Source organism: Dipodomys spectabilis, unplaced genomic scaffold (genome assembly GCF_019054845.1).
Source record: "Dipodomys spectabilis isolate Male_0828 unplaced genomic scaffold, ASM1905484v1 ptg000032l, whole genome shotgun sequence".
Lineage (NCBI taxonomy): Eukaryota > Metazoa > Chordata > Mammalia > Rodentia > Heteromyidae > Dipodomys > Dipodomys spectabilis.
Window position 1 is genome coordinate 24,674,052 of NW_024870709.1, and position 12,398 is coordinate 24,686,449.

Consider the following 12,398-nt stretch of genomic DNA (forward strand, 5'->3'; position numbering starts at 1 on the left):
AACAAGAATCTTGGTCATTAGATTTGACTTTTCTGTAACAACATTTTCTAGTTACACGGTATATGAGGTTGAAACATAAGATTTAGGTCATGTCCTTACAGATGAATAATATATCGTGACTATTTTCCCCTCAGAATATTTGTAAGAGTGTTATATTTAATATTGTTTTTCTCAAACATTTAGTATGCCTCCCTTACTCCTCATCCTATCAAAATTAAACAGATTAAACTGTAAAAAGTTACTCATTTACTAATGCTAAAAACATTTCTTGAGCACCCTCTAAGAAATAGTTGTATTTTTATATTTTTTTTACCCAGACAAGTACGTGTTACCCAGTTCTACTTACTACACGTTCTACAATTAGCCAGGATTTGGGGAAATGGGGGCCAGGGCTCAGTGCAAACTGAAAATGTGGAACCCTCACTTAAAAGTTAGCAAGGCATAAAGCCAAATCTTTGCCCTTCTAGGTAAGGGAGAGGTCAGAAATTATATGCTTATGAAGTCAGCAGGGGTCTACACTTTAAGAAGTATAAAAGGAGAAATTAATTTGTATAGTCAGCCTAACTTCTTATTACTTACAAGGCAGTGAAATCCTTGCAGTCATTTAGCTTGTTTCTTTTTTTAAAATAAAAGTTGTTCTCAGGGGCTCCAATCTGCCATCAGGAGGCATTTCAGCCAAATTACTAATGGCTACTGGAAAAAATATGTTATATGATACAAGTCCTTTGTGTCTTGTGAATCAAAGTATCAACAGTGATTTATAAAATGCATTTCTTGACAAGTATACTACATGGAATTTCTGGATTTTGTTTTCTTACCCCCGTTCTGGCTCTCACAGAACTTTATGAAATGCTGAGAAGCTAAAATCAGACCAGATGGCCTACCACAATTATGCTTCTCTAGTATGGATATGCTTTTGATGACTAATTCTAATTGCTTGAACGATTAGGGTTCCATTTCTAACAACATTACCAAAGGCCAGATTCAAGGCTGTCCAGTCAACTTGATTTCATATCATCTTTCTCTGAATAAAACAGAACAGCAATGTCTTATGCTTTCTAAAAACCCAAAAGGTAAGCACATGATCAAAAAATTCATCCTGCAAGTATCTTCTCTTTCAATTTTATAAAGCATAGTCATAACTCTTCTACCAAATTTGAGAAGTTTAAGAGCACCTGGCTCTTCTCCTCTGTTTTGGTCAGGATTGAACTGAGTAACATTGTCTAAGTTGGTTAGTGAGTATAAACTAGGTAAATTTTTTAAAGGAGAGAGCAACTGAATTCAGAAGTGGGAAAGTAAATTGTCCTTAATTTAGAACAAAGTATAGCCTCATGTGAAATAAACAATGCATTATCACCTAGCACATAGTAAATGATCCATAAAGACTTATGAAATGAACAGAATAAACACTTAGTCTTTCATTGAGTCATTTCAAAATTAGAACATTGGTGATCTAAATGGCCAATCTGTTAATCACCCAAAAATGTTGACTTAAGCTATCAGGTTTACAATGAGATACTAGGTTTTACTTATCAAAAAGGAACCATTCCTATACAACACAAGCTGAAGCAAAATACAATGTGTCTGTGTTAAACATTTGCAGAGAGCTTAAGGTTTTATTTCAGCTTATCTGTATAATAAACCCTAAGCAACGCAGAATTAATATAGAAGAAAAGAGGCTTAGAAGTGCCCAAAGTCTGACAATGAGTCAGAATCATGTACATGCTGTTTCCTAAATCCTAACCTTATAGTTTTTGTTTGTATTGGAATCTCTTTTAACTCTGGTTCTTGGGAAAGAAGTGAAAAGGTATATAAAATGATTCAGAATGAAGGAACATTTAGCATTGCTTAAGGTTCTTTACTATTTATTTTCTTTTATGTTGTATTTACCGTAACGAATAGTCACAATCTTCTCATTATCTGAGGAGAATCACAGACCAAATGTTGAATGCATCATTATTTATGAATGATTAACTTTGGGCACAGCTGCAGAAGTAGGCGACACATATTTTTAAAAACTGATAAGGCAGTTGGATACAGTGACACAAGCTTGTAGTCCCAGCACTCAGGAGACTGTAGGAGAAGAATCAAGAGTTCAAAGCCAGCCTGGGTTGCATAGTGAGATCCTGCCTCAGAAACAGAAAAGGAGGAAAGCAGATATAGCAGCCTCTTTCCAGCACTTTAGATATTAACAACTGAATATCATATCCTGATTAAGGAGTAGGAAGCTGCTGGAAAGAATGCTTGGTGGCATTATTACTTGCCTAGATATGCAGAATAGTTTAAATGTTGACAATAAATATGGCTTTTAAAACCCCATAGCATCATCCAGGAATGATTACACAAGTAATTCCAGCATTTGGGAGGCTGAAGAAGGAGGATTGTTAGCTCTAGGCCAGCCTGAGTTAGGTAGCGAGAAGCCTGTCTAAATAATGTATACTATATCAAAATATAATAGAAAAGGCAGGTAGTGGCTTTCCTGGGTATTTGTCACTAAAAACTAGTAGAACAACTTCAGGAAAGTCTCTCTACCCTATATGCATCAATTTTATCACAAGGGGATTTGGATTCGATCATCTTTGATATCGTCGCTGTTTATAGTTTATATGTAAGGTAGTGAGTCCATTTCTTGTTATTTCCCTCCTTTTTCTCCCCCTTTCTGTCCCCTAATCACCCGCCAAGTTGTAAAGTTCACTTCTAACGTGTTGTTTGTGAGTGTCACTGTTGCGTTGGTTCCCCCTTTGTCCTTTGTCTCACCATTCTGTTGCTCCCCTTCCCTTCCCTCGTTCAGGTAAATGTATATACAATACACAGGGCACCAAAATCAAATGCAGTGACAACAAGGGGTAAACCATAAGGGAAAAAGAAAAAAACACAAGAAAAAAGAAATAACTTCACATAGTACATTAAAAACAACAACAAAGGAAAACCTCTTGTTTCCATATCTTGGAGCTCATTTCGCATATCATCATCTTATAGGGTCATGTGTGCATAGCTATTGAGCTATTGTGATGCTCTTCTAGGACTATCCTAGGCATATAATAATTATTACAAGTGAGGGAAACCATTCTGTATCTCTTTTCGATCTGAATCTGAGCACTTTTGCAGAGGACTTAATTCTGCATGAAGGGATAATTATCTTAAAATGAATTCTCTTCTTTCCCAAACCTGTTGCTATTATGATCCTTATTTCTGTGGATTTCAGGGTCCTTTCTTCCCTGTGTCCAACCAGTTTTCAGGCCCAGTTATGTTTTGTTTTCTTCTTTCTCTTTCACTTGTCTTCTGTCTATTTTTAAGTAGCAATTAAAGGAAATTTAGGTCTGATATCCTTGCCTTAAAACTTACAGGCAAAAAACAAACAAACAAAAAAAACAAAAACAAAAACAAAACTCCTAGGTAGAGGCAGAAACTTTTTGAAAAAAGTCCCAGGAGCACAGCAGATAGAAGAGAGATTTGACAAATGGGAATACATCAAAATAAAAAGTTTCTGCTCACCAAAGGACATAGTTATTAAACTAGAAAGATAGCCAACAAACTGGGAGAAGAACTTTGCTAGCAATACATCAGACAAAAGCTTAATTTCCAATATATACAAGGAACTCAAGAAACTTAACCCCAGGGCTGGGAAGGTGGTTCAGTGGTAGGTAGAGTACTTGCCTTGCATGCATGAGGCTCTAGGTTTGATTCCTCAGCACCACATAAGCAAAAAAAAAAAAAAAAAAAGCTGGAAGTGGCACTGTTGCTCAAGTGGTAGAGCGCTAGCCTTGAGTTGAAAAGTTGAGGGACAGTGCCCAGGCCCAGAGCTCAGACACCATAACCGACCAAAAAGAAAAACAACTAACCCTTCCCAAACCTAATAAATCAACCACGAAATGAGCAAAGGAACTATGGGCAAAGGAGCTAAGGGGAGAATTCTTAGAAGAGATAAGAATGGCAAAGAAATATATGTTCATCATCCCTGGCCATAAAGGAAGGGAATATCAAAATAGCTCTGAGATTCCATCTCACCCAAGTTAGATTGGCCAACATTGTGAATTTGAACAATAACAAATATTGGCACGGATGTGGTGGAAAAGGAACCCTATTACACTGTTGGTGGAATGTAAACTAGTGCAACCACTTTGGACAGCTGTCTGGAGTTCCTCAAAAACTAAACATAGCTCTTCCTTACTACCCAGCCATACCACTCTTGGGCATTTACCCAGAACATCACAGGCTATGATACCATAAAAACATTTGCATATCCATGGTCATTACTGCATAATAGCCAAGTTGTGGAAGTAGCCCAGATGTTTCATAGTAGATGAGTGGATCCCAAAAATATGGTACCTATACATAGTGGAATTTAAGTGGCGCTGTGGCTCAACTGGTAGAGTGTTAGCCTTGAGCTGAAAAGCTGAGGGACAGCACCCAGGCCCAGATTTCCAGCCTCATGACCGACCAAAAAAAAGAAAAGAAATTCCTAGTCATTTTAGTGCCATGTCAAACAAGATCTAATAATATCAAAAAAGATGATGCATACCACACACAGTACCATTTATTAAGTGCTCACTTCTTGACAGACACTGTGTTAACCCTTTTGCTCATGTCATTTTATTTAATTTTGACAGCCCTAGGGGATATTCATTTCATTACATTTTCCAGATGAGAAAATAAAAGTATAAAGCATTAACCAAGCTATTCCAAGTCAAAAAGCTAATCATAGTTTGAACTAAGATCATTCTGTACAATATTTGCATCTTCAAAATTCATACTATCTTAGAGATGCCTACTTTGAGCTCTGGACAAAAGATGATACCGACAAAGCTCAAAGGCTCAACAGACTTGTCTATGTAAGTCTTTAAAAGACCATTCTTGATGTTTCACTTGCTCATGTATATATTTGTTGAGACTTACTATTGTAAAATATAAAGCTAGGTTCTGTGTGAGATGGGTGACAAATGATCACCGTGAAGACTTCAAGAATGAGTCCACGATATTATGAGAGACAGACACATAATTTTGCCACACTAAAGAAGGCAGGATGGAAAGCAGAGAGTGGGTTGAGTGGGAAACTCTCCAACACGAACTTGAAAAGTACCTGCAACTGCATTTTAAATCCTATCACCATAGTGTGATTAAAACCAGAATATTCTATCCATGTCCAGCGGGAGAAAAATAGGCCAGATTTCTATGCCACCTCAGGAATGTGACTCCCTATCTCCTGAGATGTTTTCTTTAAGAGATTCTATGACTTTTTTTTCACTAAACAGAGACCTGGTAGAGAGTCTTCACCAGGTGAATTAAATGGAATAGTGAGAGAGGAAGCTAGATTTATTGGCAGTGAAAGGGTTAGGAACTAGAGGGGGGAATCTCAAAGTGTATCCCAGATGAGATGCCAAGGGAATAAATTGTATAAGGAACAGGATGGAAAAAAAGAAAGACATCAAAGTTATATTTCTATGATAGAAATAATGAGACCAGATCCTTACGAATATCAAAGAAAGAAAATGAAAATCAAAATGTGGGAGTTTTCAAATGTGAGAACAAGGTTAATGTGAGGGCAAAAAAAGAATCCTTTCTTCAGTGTAAAAAAGTGAAGTAAGTCTGAGTGTGGGGTGCTAATCAGTTAGCATTTCATTTTAATGAAAATATTCCATGGACAATTGTAAATGTAGACTCTGGAAAATGGGTCCTGATCACAGTTTCAGCATTGGAAGTCATTTGCATCTATACTATACCTCCTGTTTTTTGTATAACAACACCTAGTTAACTACAAGGCATAAATTAAGGAAGATTTAAAAAAATAAAGATAGAGCACTATTTTATATTTCATACCTAGGAAAAGAAGTCAGCAAAAAAGAAGAATGATTCAGAGGGTCAAGAGGAAAAGAAGAAAGAATTCAAGAATGAGGGACTGACTGATAATTCCAAGAAGAACCACTGATTTGGAAATGTAGATATAGAAAACAATGACACACTTCGGTATCCGAGCTAAAAGAGCCAAGGAAGCTGCAGAACGAGATGTTGAGAAGAAAAAATAAAGCTATGTTTTGAGTACTGTAAAAAAAAAAAAAAAGAAAACAATGACACAAACCTGGGTTCTTCTACAAAGCAAATCAATATGACATGGGACCTTCCAAAACTAGGAAAAATTGTAATATATTAATAAAATTTTAAATTTGAGTTAATGGAATGATCACAGTACTTCTCAAAGTAAGAAGAAGACAAAGTGATAATCCAAAAGAAAAAGTAGAGCTCATTTCTATCAGGGAGGTCTTGGAGGAAATGATGATATTAAAGGTGAGAATGTTGATATTTCACTGTACATTCATTCAACCCGTGTTTACTGATTGCCCATTATACTCTTGGTTCTGGCCTGGAGGCTGTGGTGACAATTGTGAGTAAGATACACATGGTTCTGTCCTTATAGAACTTACAATTTACACTAAAAACAAATGGGGGAACATAGCATTGTGGTCAGTGAAATGAGAATTCACAGGCAGTGAAAATGTCTTCTTTTTAAAAACTTGGAGTTAAAAAAGAAAAAGAGTAAAAGACAAGAGACTGTTCTTGCCCAAAACAAGAGCCCTCTTGCTACATGTAGGATAATTAAACACACTATGAAAGTATGAGAAAAATGTGAAAATGATTTCTAAACAAATTATAAAGTTGTAATAAGCTGGCAAAGGAGTGAGAAATAAAGCAATCCTGAAACTTTAGCAATTTGGAAGCTCAGAAAAGAAAAATATCAGCTATTAATGGTGAAACAAATTTTTGGTTAAAAACATTTTACCATTAATCTGGGCCAATTTGGAAACCATTCTTTTGACCTTGGATAGACTGAGGACAAATGTGTACATTCTTCCATGTAAAGGCCATTATAAATAAAAACATTAAATGAAGCAATATAAACTCATAAAAGATCTACTACTACATGATCCATACACATCTCATGCAAATAAAAATAGAAATGTGCCACAAAGCCCCAGTGGCATCCTATTAATATTTCCCAAGTGAAAACTGAAACAAAAGAATAGAAGTTGTCTCGCTGGAGGCTTACTGCTTCAGACTTTTGCCATAGAAAGTCTAAAGTCAAAGTACAAACGAACAACTTTCCAATACACTAAATAGTGTACAGGATAAAGGAGGCTCTTATAAACCAATGGGAAACAATTTAATAAATCAGACTTCATTGAGAGTTCTGGATATTAGAGTTCAGTGTTTTAAAATGATACTACTTGATATTCTTATAGCAAGACAAGTGTTTTCTGATTCTAGTGACTTTGTAAGAAGCTGTTTTCCAAAGAAAACTTTTTTTTTTTTGAGACCAGAACTCCAACTCAGGATCTAACACTTTTGTTCATTGGCGGCTCTCTACCACCTGACCATGCATCCAACCCCTTGGAAGAAAACTTAAGGTATACTAACCTTTCTATTTCCTATTTTTATGTTTCATTTTTTTATTTTATTGTAAAGATGCTGTTCAGAGGGGTCACAGTTACGTAAGTAAGGCAATGTGTACATTACTTGGCGATCATTGTTACCCCTGCCCTTCCTTGTTGTTCCTCTATCCCTTCCTTCCCCAACTCCCACACTCCTCTCCACCCAAACCAATCCCCTCTCCCCCTGCCCAAAGTTGTAAATATCGTTTCCAATATACTGTCCTGTGGGTATCTTTGTTGTAATGGGTCACCTGTGTCCTTGTTTCAGTGTTTTCTTATTCCCCTTCCTCTCCCCAAATTAGACATGTGTATATACAAGATGCAGGGTACCAAAATCAAATACAGTGACAACAGGGGATATAGTAATCATTTCCATTAGCATATTTTTTGCTTATTGCAGCCTGCTGGCTTAGTCTAAAGTCTGGAAAACAAATCTCCATGAACATATGAGGACAGATTTCTCCAAGTCTGCTTCTAATTACACATATTTACACTTCTGGTTGATTTATTTGGGTGTTTTCTTAATATGTACTATATTAATTGTATTTTAAAATAAGGACTAGTAATATTTTTCAAGCATGACAAAGACTTTAAATGTCAGCTCTTTATTAAGTGTGCTAACGTGGAAAAAGAAACACGGGGAAATGGATACCACAAGTTCTCCAAATGTTCCTGTTTAGCTGTAATTGTTCAACCCTTTCTCTTTTTAAACTATGTTTTTATTATCCTCAAGTAGTTGTAAAAAGGAGTTATAAATCAATATGTGAATTTGTGGGTACATCACCCCTTGATCAATATTAGCCTGTTAGTCTTTCTCTCCAATCTCTCCTAACTCCACTCATCCCTTCAATTTTCTTAGTTTCATAGGATATACGTTGAATATTATAATTAACTTTTCTGTTTACATCATATTCTTTTAAGTCATATTCTATTTCTGTCTAACAATACCTTGGTTCTCTCACTCAATGAGGTTTGAAAGTGTTCTGGCATCTGGAAATGAAATTTACTAAACCTTTCAAGAGCTCCACTCAAAGTGGAATTAGTTAATTTGCATATTGTGATTTGACATGCACAACTCCATTTATTTGATGGGTAGGGAAGGGTGTGTGCAATTGGGGTGGGTGAGACCTTCCAGTAGTCTGAGGAAGGAGGGCCTTAGAGTGAAATGCCTGTGGTATACGTCCTCACCTTTTCTATATTCTCTGTCTCCTGGTACTGCCAAACCAAGGCAACATTTATACACCAGAACCACACAAACAATAAATATTTCATGGGAAGGTCAGTAGGACCAAGTGAAATTAAGAGAAAGTCTTCAGGGCAGCTGAGGAAATAATATCCAGATAATGTATGAATTACATTATTGTAATGGATTTGGTGAAACTAATCATCTAAAGTAAATATTAAAATAGGCTACATTTTACTGAAACAGAAATTTCCTCTCTCCCTTCTTTCATTTATTGCTTTCTCTTTTTCTTCTTTCCTTTTTTATAGAAGAACTTTTAAAAGTGGGAAGAGGAAAAATGCAACCCATAAGTGTTTATTTTCTTAGTACTGGCATCTTGGACTGATCCACTAGAACTGGAATTATGGCAAGAAAATCCACTCTTCCAAGAGTACTTTTTCCAAGCAAAATAAGTCATGGGCTTAGTGGTGGGTGAAATAGAGAATATTTCAAATTCCTTGAAACATCTCAGAATTGTTTTTTTTTTTAAAGTGGGTCTTGGAAATACCTTTGACATGCTTTTATCCAAGTATGTAATCCCTTGAGAACTATGTACATATAAAGACGTTTTATTTCTTAATCAAAGACATATGAAAGGTACTTTTGGAAACTTATAAACCTTTTTAAAGTACTTGCTTTCTAACTCAATTTAGCAAAAAAAAAAAATCCCCAACACTACAAAAACATACAGATAGCCAGAGAATAAATACTCAGTATCCTTAGTGCAAGGGAAACGCCTGAAAAAAACTATAAGGAGACACTTGGGTACTAGACAACTACAATGAGCAATGCAGACATCATAAATGCTGAAGAGGATGTGGAGTAACTAAAACTCTTATAGATTGCTTGAGGAAATGCAGAAAAGAACACTAGACAAAAATAGATGTATGTCTTCCCTGGAACCTATCAATTCCAATTTAGATATTTACCTGAAAGAATTTAAAAAATATATCTATAAAAATCTATACAACAATGTTTATTAAATCAATATGAATTAAAAAAATAAGATAATGGATCAGAATATTCACAAAAAGGAACACTACTCAGGAATAGAAATAGGATCAACCACTGATACCTGAAATGCTATGAATGAAGCTCAAAAACAGGTTGAATGAAATAAGATCCTAAAACCCATGTTATGTGAGTCCATTTACATGGATTTATAGAGTAGGCAAAACAAAGTCAGTAGCTAAGTAAAATACTTTGTGGGATGATAAAGTATATTTTTGATACTATGAAGTATATGATTTTATACATTTTATGCAGATGATTTTATACATTTATACATTTTATACATCACTCAAAATATGCATATAAGGTCTGTGTACTTTATTGTGCTTAAATTATATCTTAACTTTTTATATTTAGGACTAGACACCAGTGGCTTACACCTGTAATCCTAATCCAGCCTCATCAAAAAAGTCTGAGAGACTCTTATCTCTAATTAACTAGAAAAAGCTGATTGAAGGTATAGCTCACGTGGTAGAGCACTAATTTAGCAAGCATAACTCCTTGAGTTCAAATCCTAGTACTACCAAAAAACATTAAACTAAAAGGAGAAGTAAGTTATTTCTCAGATTTAAAAATCACTTTGTATTTAAAACCAAAGTAAAAACTTTTAAAATACAATGTCTTAATTTAAGCACAAAACTTTGTCTAATTATAAAGTTTTGTATGAAGCTAATATAATAAATACTTATGATAAGCAAACATGATTATATGTGATTCAGAATCATATTTCAGTGTTTGACATGGTTCTTAGCACATTCACAGTGCCAAATACACGTGTTGGGTTTAAGAATGAATGAACAGCCATCATATAAAAAAAAGTATCTAATTTTTCTATTTGTTCGGCCAATGGAGATGGTATACCAGTGGAGATTGTCATGTCTATTTTCCTCTGCCTAGATCTCTGCTCTTTCTCTCTCTCTTTGGTCTTCTAAGACAGTGATTCTCAAAATTGAGAGGGCTAAAGAATCATCTGGAACCTCCGTCCCACTTTCCAGAGTGGTTGAACATGTTTATATTCTCACCAACAGTGTAGTAGCATTCCCTTTTGGCCACATTCTGCCAGCATCTATTATTGACAATTCTAACTTGAGGTGAGGTGAAATCTAAATATTGTTTGGTTTGCATTTCTTTTATAGCCAGAGATATTGAATATTTCTTCATGTGTCTATTCTTCTGAGGAGTCTCTCTTTAAGTCTTTAGCCCATTTTTTATTGAGTTGTCATTGTTTTTGAAGGTTTATTTTTAAGGGGGAAGTATTTTTTGAGTTATAAGTTTATTTTCCTCAAAAGATTAAACACAGTATTTCCTGTGACCCAGTAATTCCACTCCTGGGCATTTATCCAATAGACCATAAACAAGGTCACACTAAAGCTGCCAGAACCATCATGTTCATTGCAGCATTGTTTACCATAGTCAAGACAAATGGATGAAGAAAACACAATGGAACTCTATGCTTCCACCCGAAAGAATGATATTGCACCACTCATAAGGACATGCAAAGACTAGGAAAAATTATATTAAATTAAGTAAGCCAGACCCAAAGAAATGTAAGTTGAATGGTTTCCCTTGTAACTAGAAAGTGACTATAAATTTATACTCAAACACACTGGATGGTAAAAGACAAAAAAAAAATACATTTGGACCATGATAAATTATATAGGATTCTAGACATTCACACAGTGAGCTCAAAGAAAGATATTCTTTAGAGTGGATCACAAAGTTTCAATAGTTATGATCCTATGATCGTATAAAATGATGTTTACCAAAATGAAGTCCAAGAAATAGAAACAAGATATTTTATGTTATTTTGCTTCTTGTTTTTTCCCCCTTGTTTGTTGCTGTTTTGTTTCAGCACCTCTTGTCTTATAGGTAAGTTTATCTGTGTGGGGGAGGGTAATGAGGAGCACAGAAAGGGTAGAACCAAGGATGAACAAGTGCAGTAGTGGTACGCACTAGACACTATGTTGAAAATGAACTCTACAACTTGTTGGGGTCTGGGGTGGAACCTGGGAGAAAACAAGGGAAGAGGTGACATGTTTCACAAAGAAACATACTCATTACCTGACATGTAACCCCTCTGTACAGCATCTTTATAATAACAATAATTAAAATTTAAATGTAATTCAATTTTAAATTTAAATTTAAAAATTAAAAAAGAACCATCTGGCCAAGTGCCGGTGGCTCACAACTGTCATCCTGGCTACTGAGGATCGCTGTTCAAAGCCAACCACCATAGGAAAGTCCTTGAGACTCTTATCTCAAATTAACCACCAGAAAACCAGAAGTGGCGCTGTGGCTCAAATGGTAGAGTGCTTGCCTTGAGCTGAAGAGCTCAGGGACAGAGCCAGGCCCAGAGTTCAAACCCCATGACCAGAAAAAAAAAAAAAAAGAAGAAGAAGAAGAAGAAAAAAGAAAAGAAAAGAGAAAATTAGTACTATCTGGATGGTGTGTTAAAACACACATGGCTGAGACTCAGCCTCAGACTTTCTAATTCTGGTAACTCTGGAGGCAATCAGAGACCTGTATTCCCAGAGACTTGTGTTTGTAGCTGGTTCCCAAGGGATAGGACTGGGGATGTTGCTTGGTGTGAGACACCACACTTGGAGGACTATTGCTTCATGCACTTATTCATCAGATCAAGGACTTTCGGACTTTCCAACTTGTAACCATCTTTCCCAACTACCTTCAGCCCTTTCCTCTGAGCTTTGTCACATAAAACACTGTAGCATTGGGCTGGAAAG

The 12,398-nt window shown here is 35.7% G+C and overlaps 1 protein-coding gene across 1 annotated transcript in view; it reads right to left on the reverse strand.

The window, feature by feature from the left end:
* The window catches only part of LOC122105524 (ABI family member 3 binding protein), a 192,057-nt gene that overhangs the window by 118,679 nt on the left and 60,980 nt on the right, over positions 1–12,398 (reverse strand). The window lies entirely within an intron of this gene.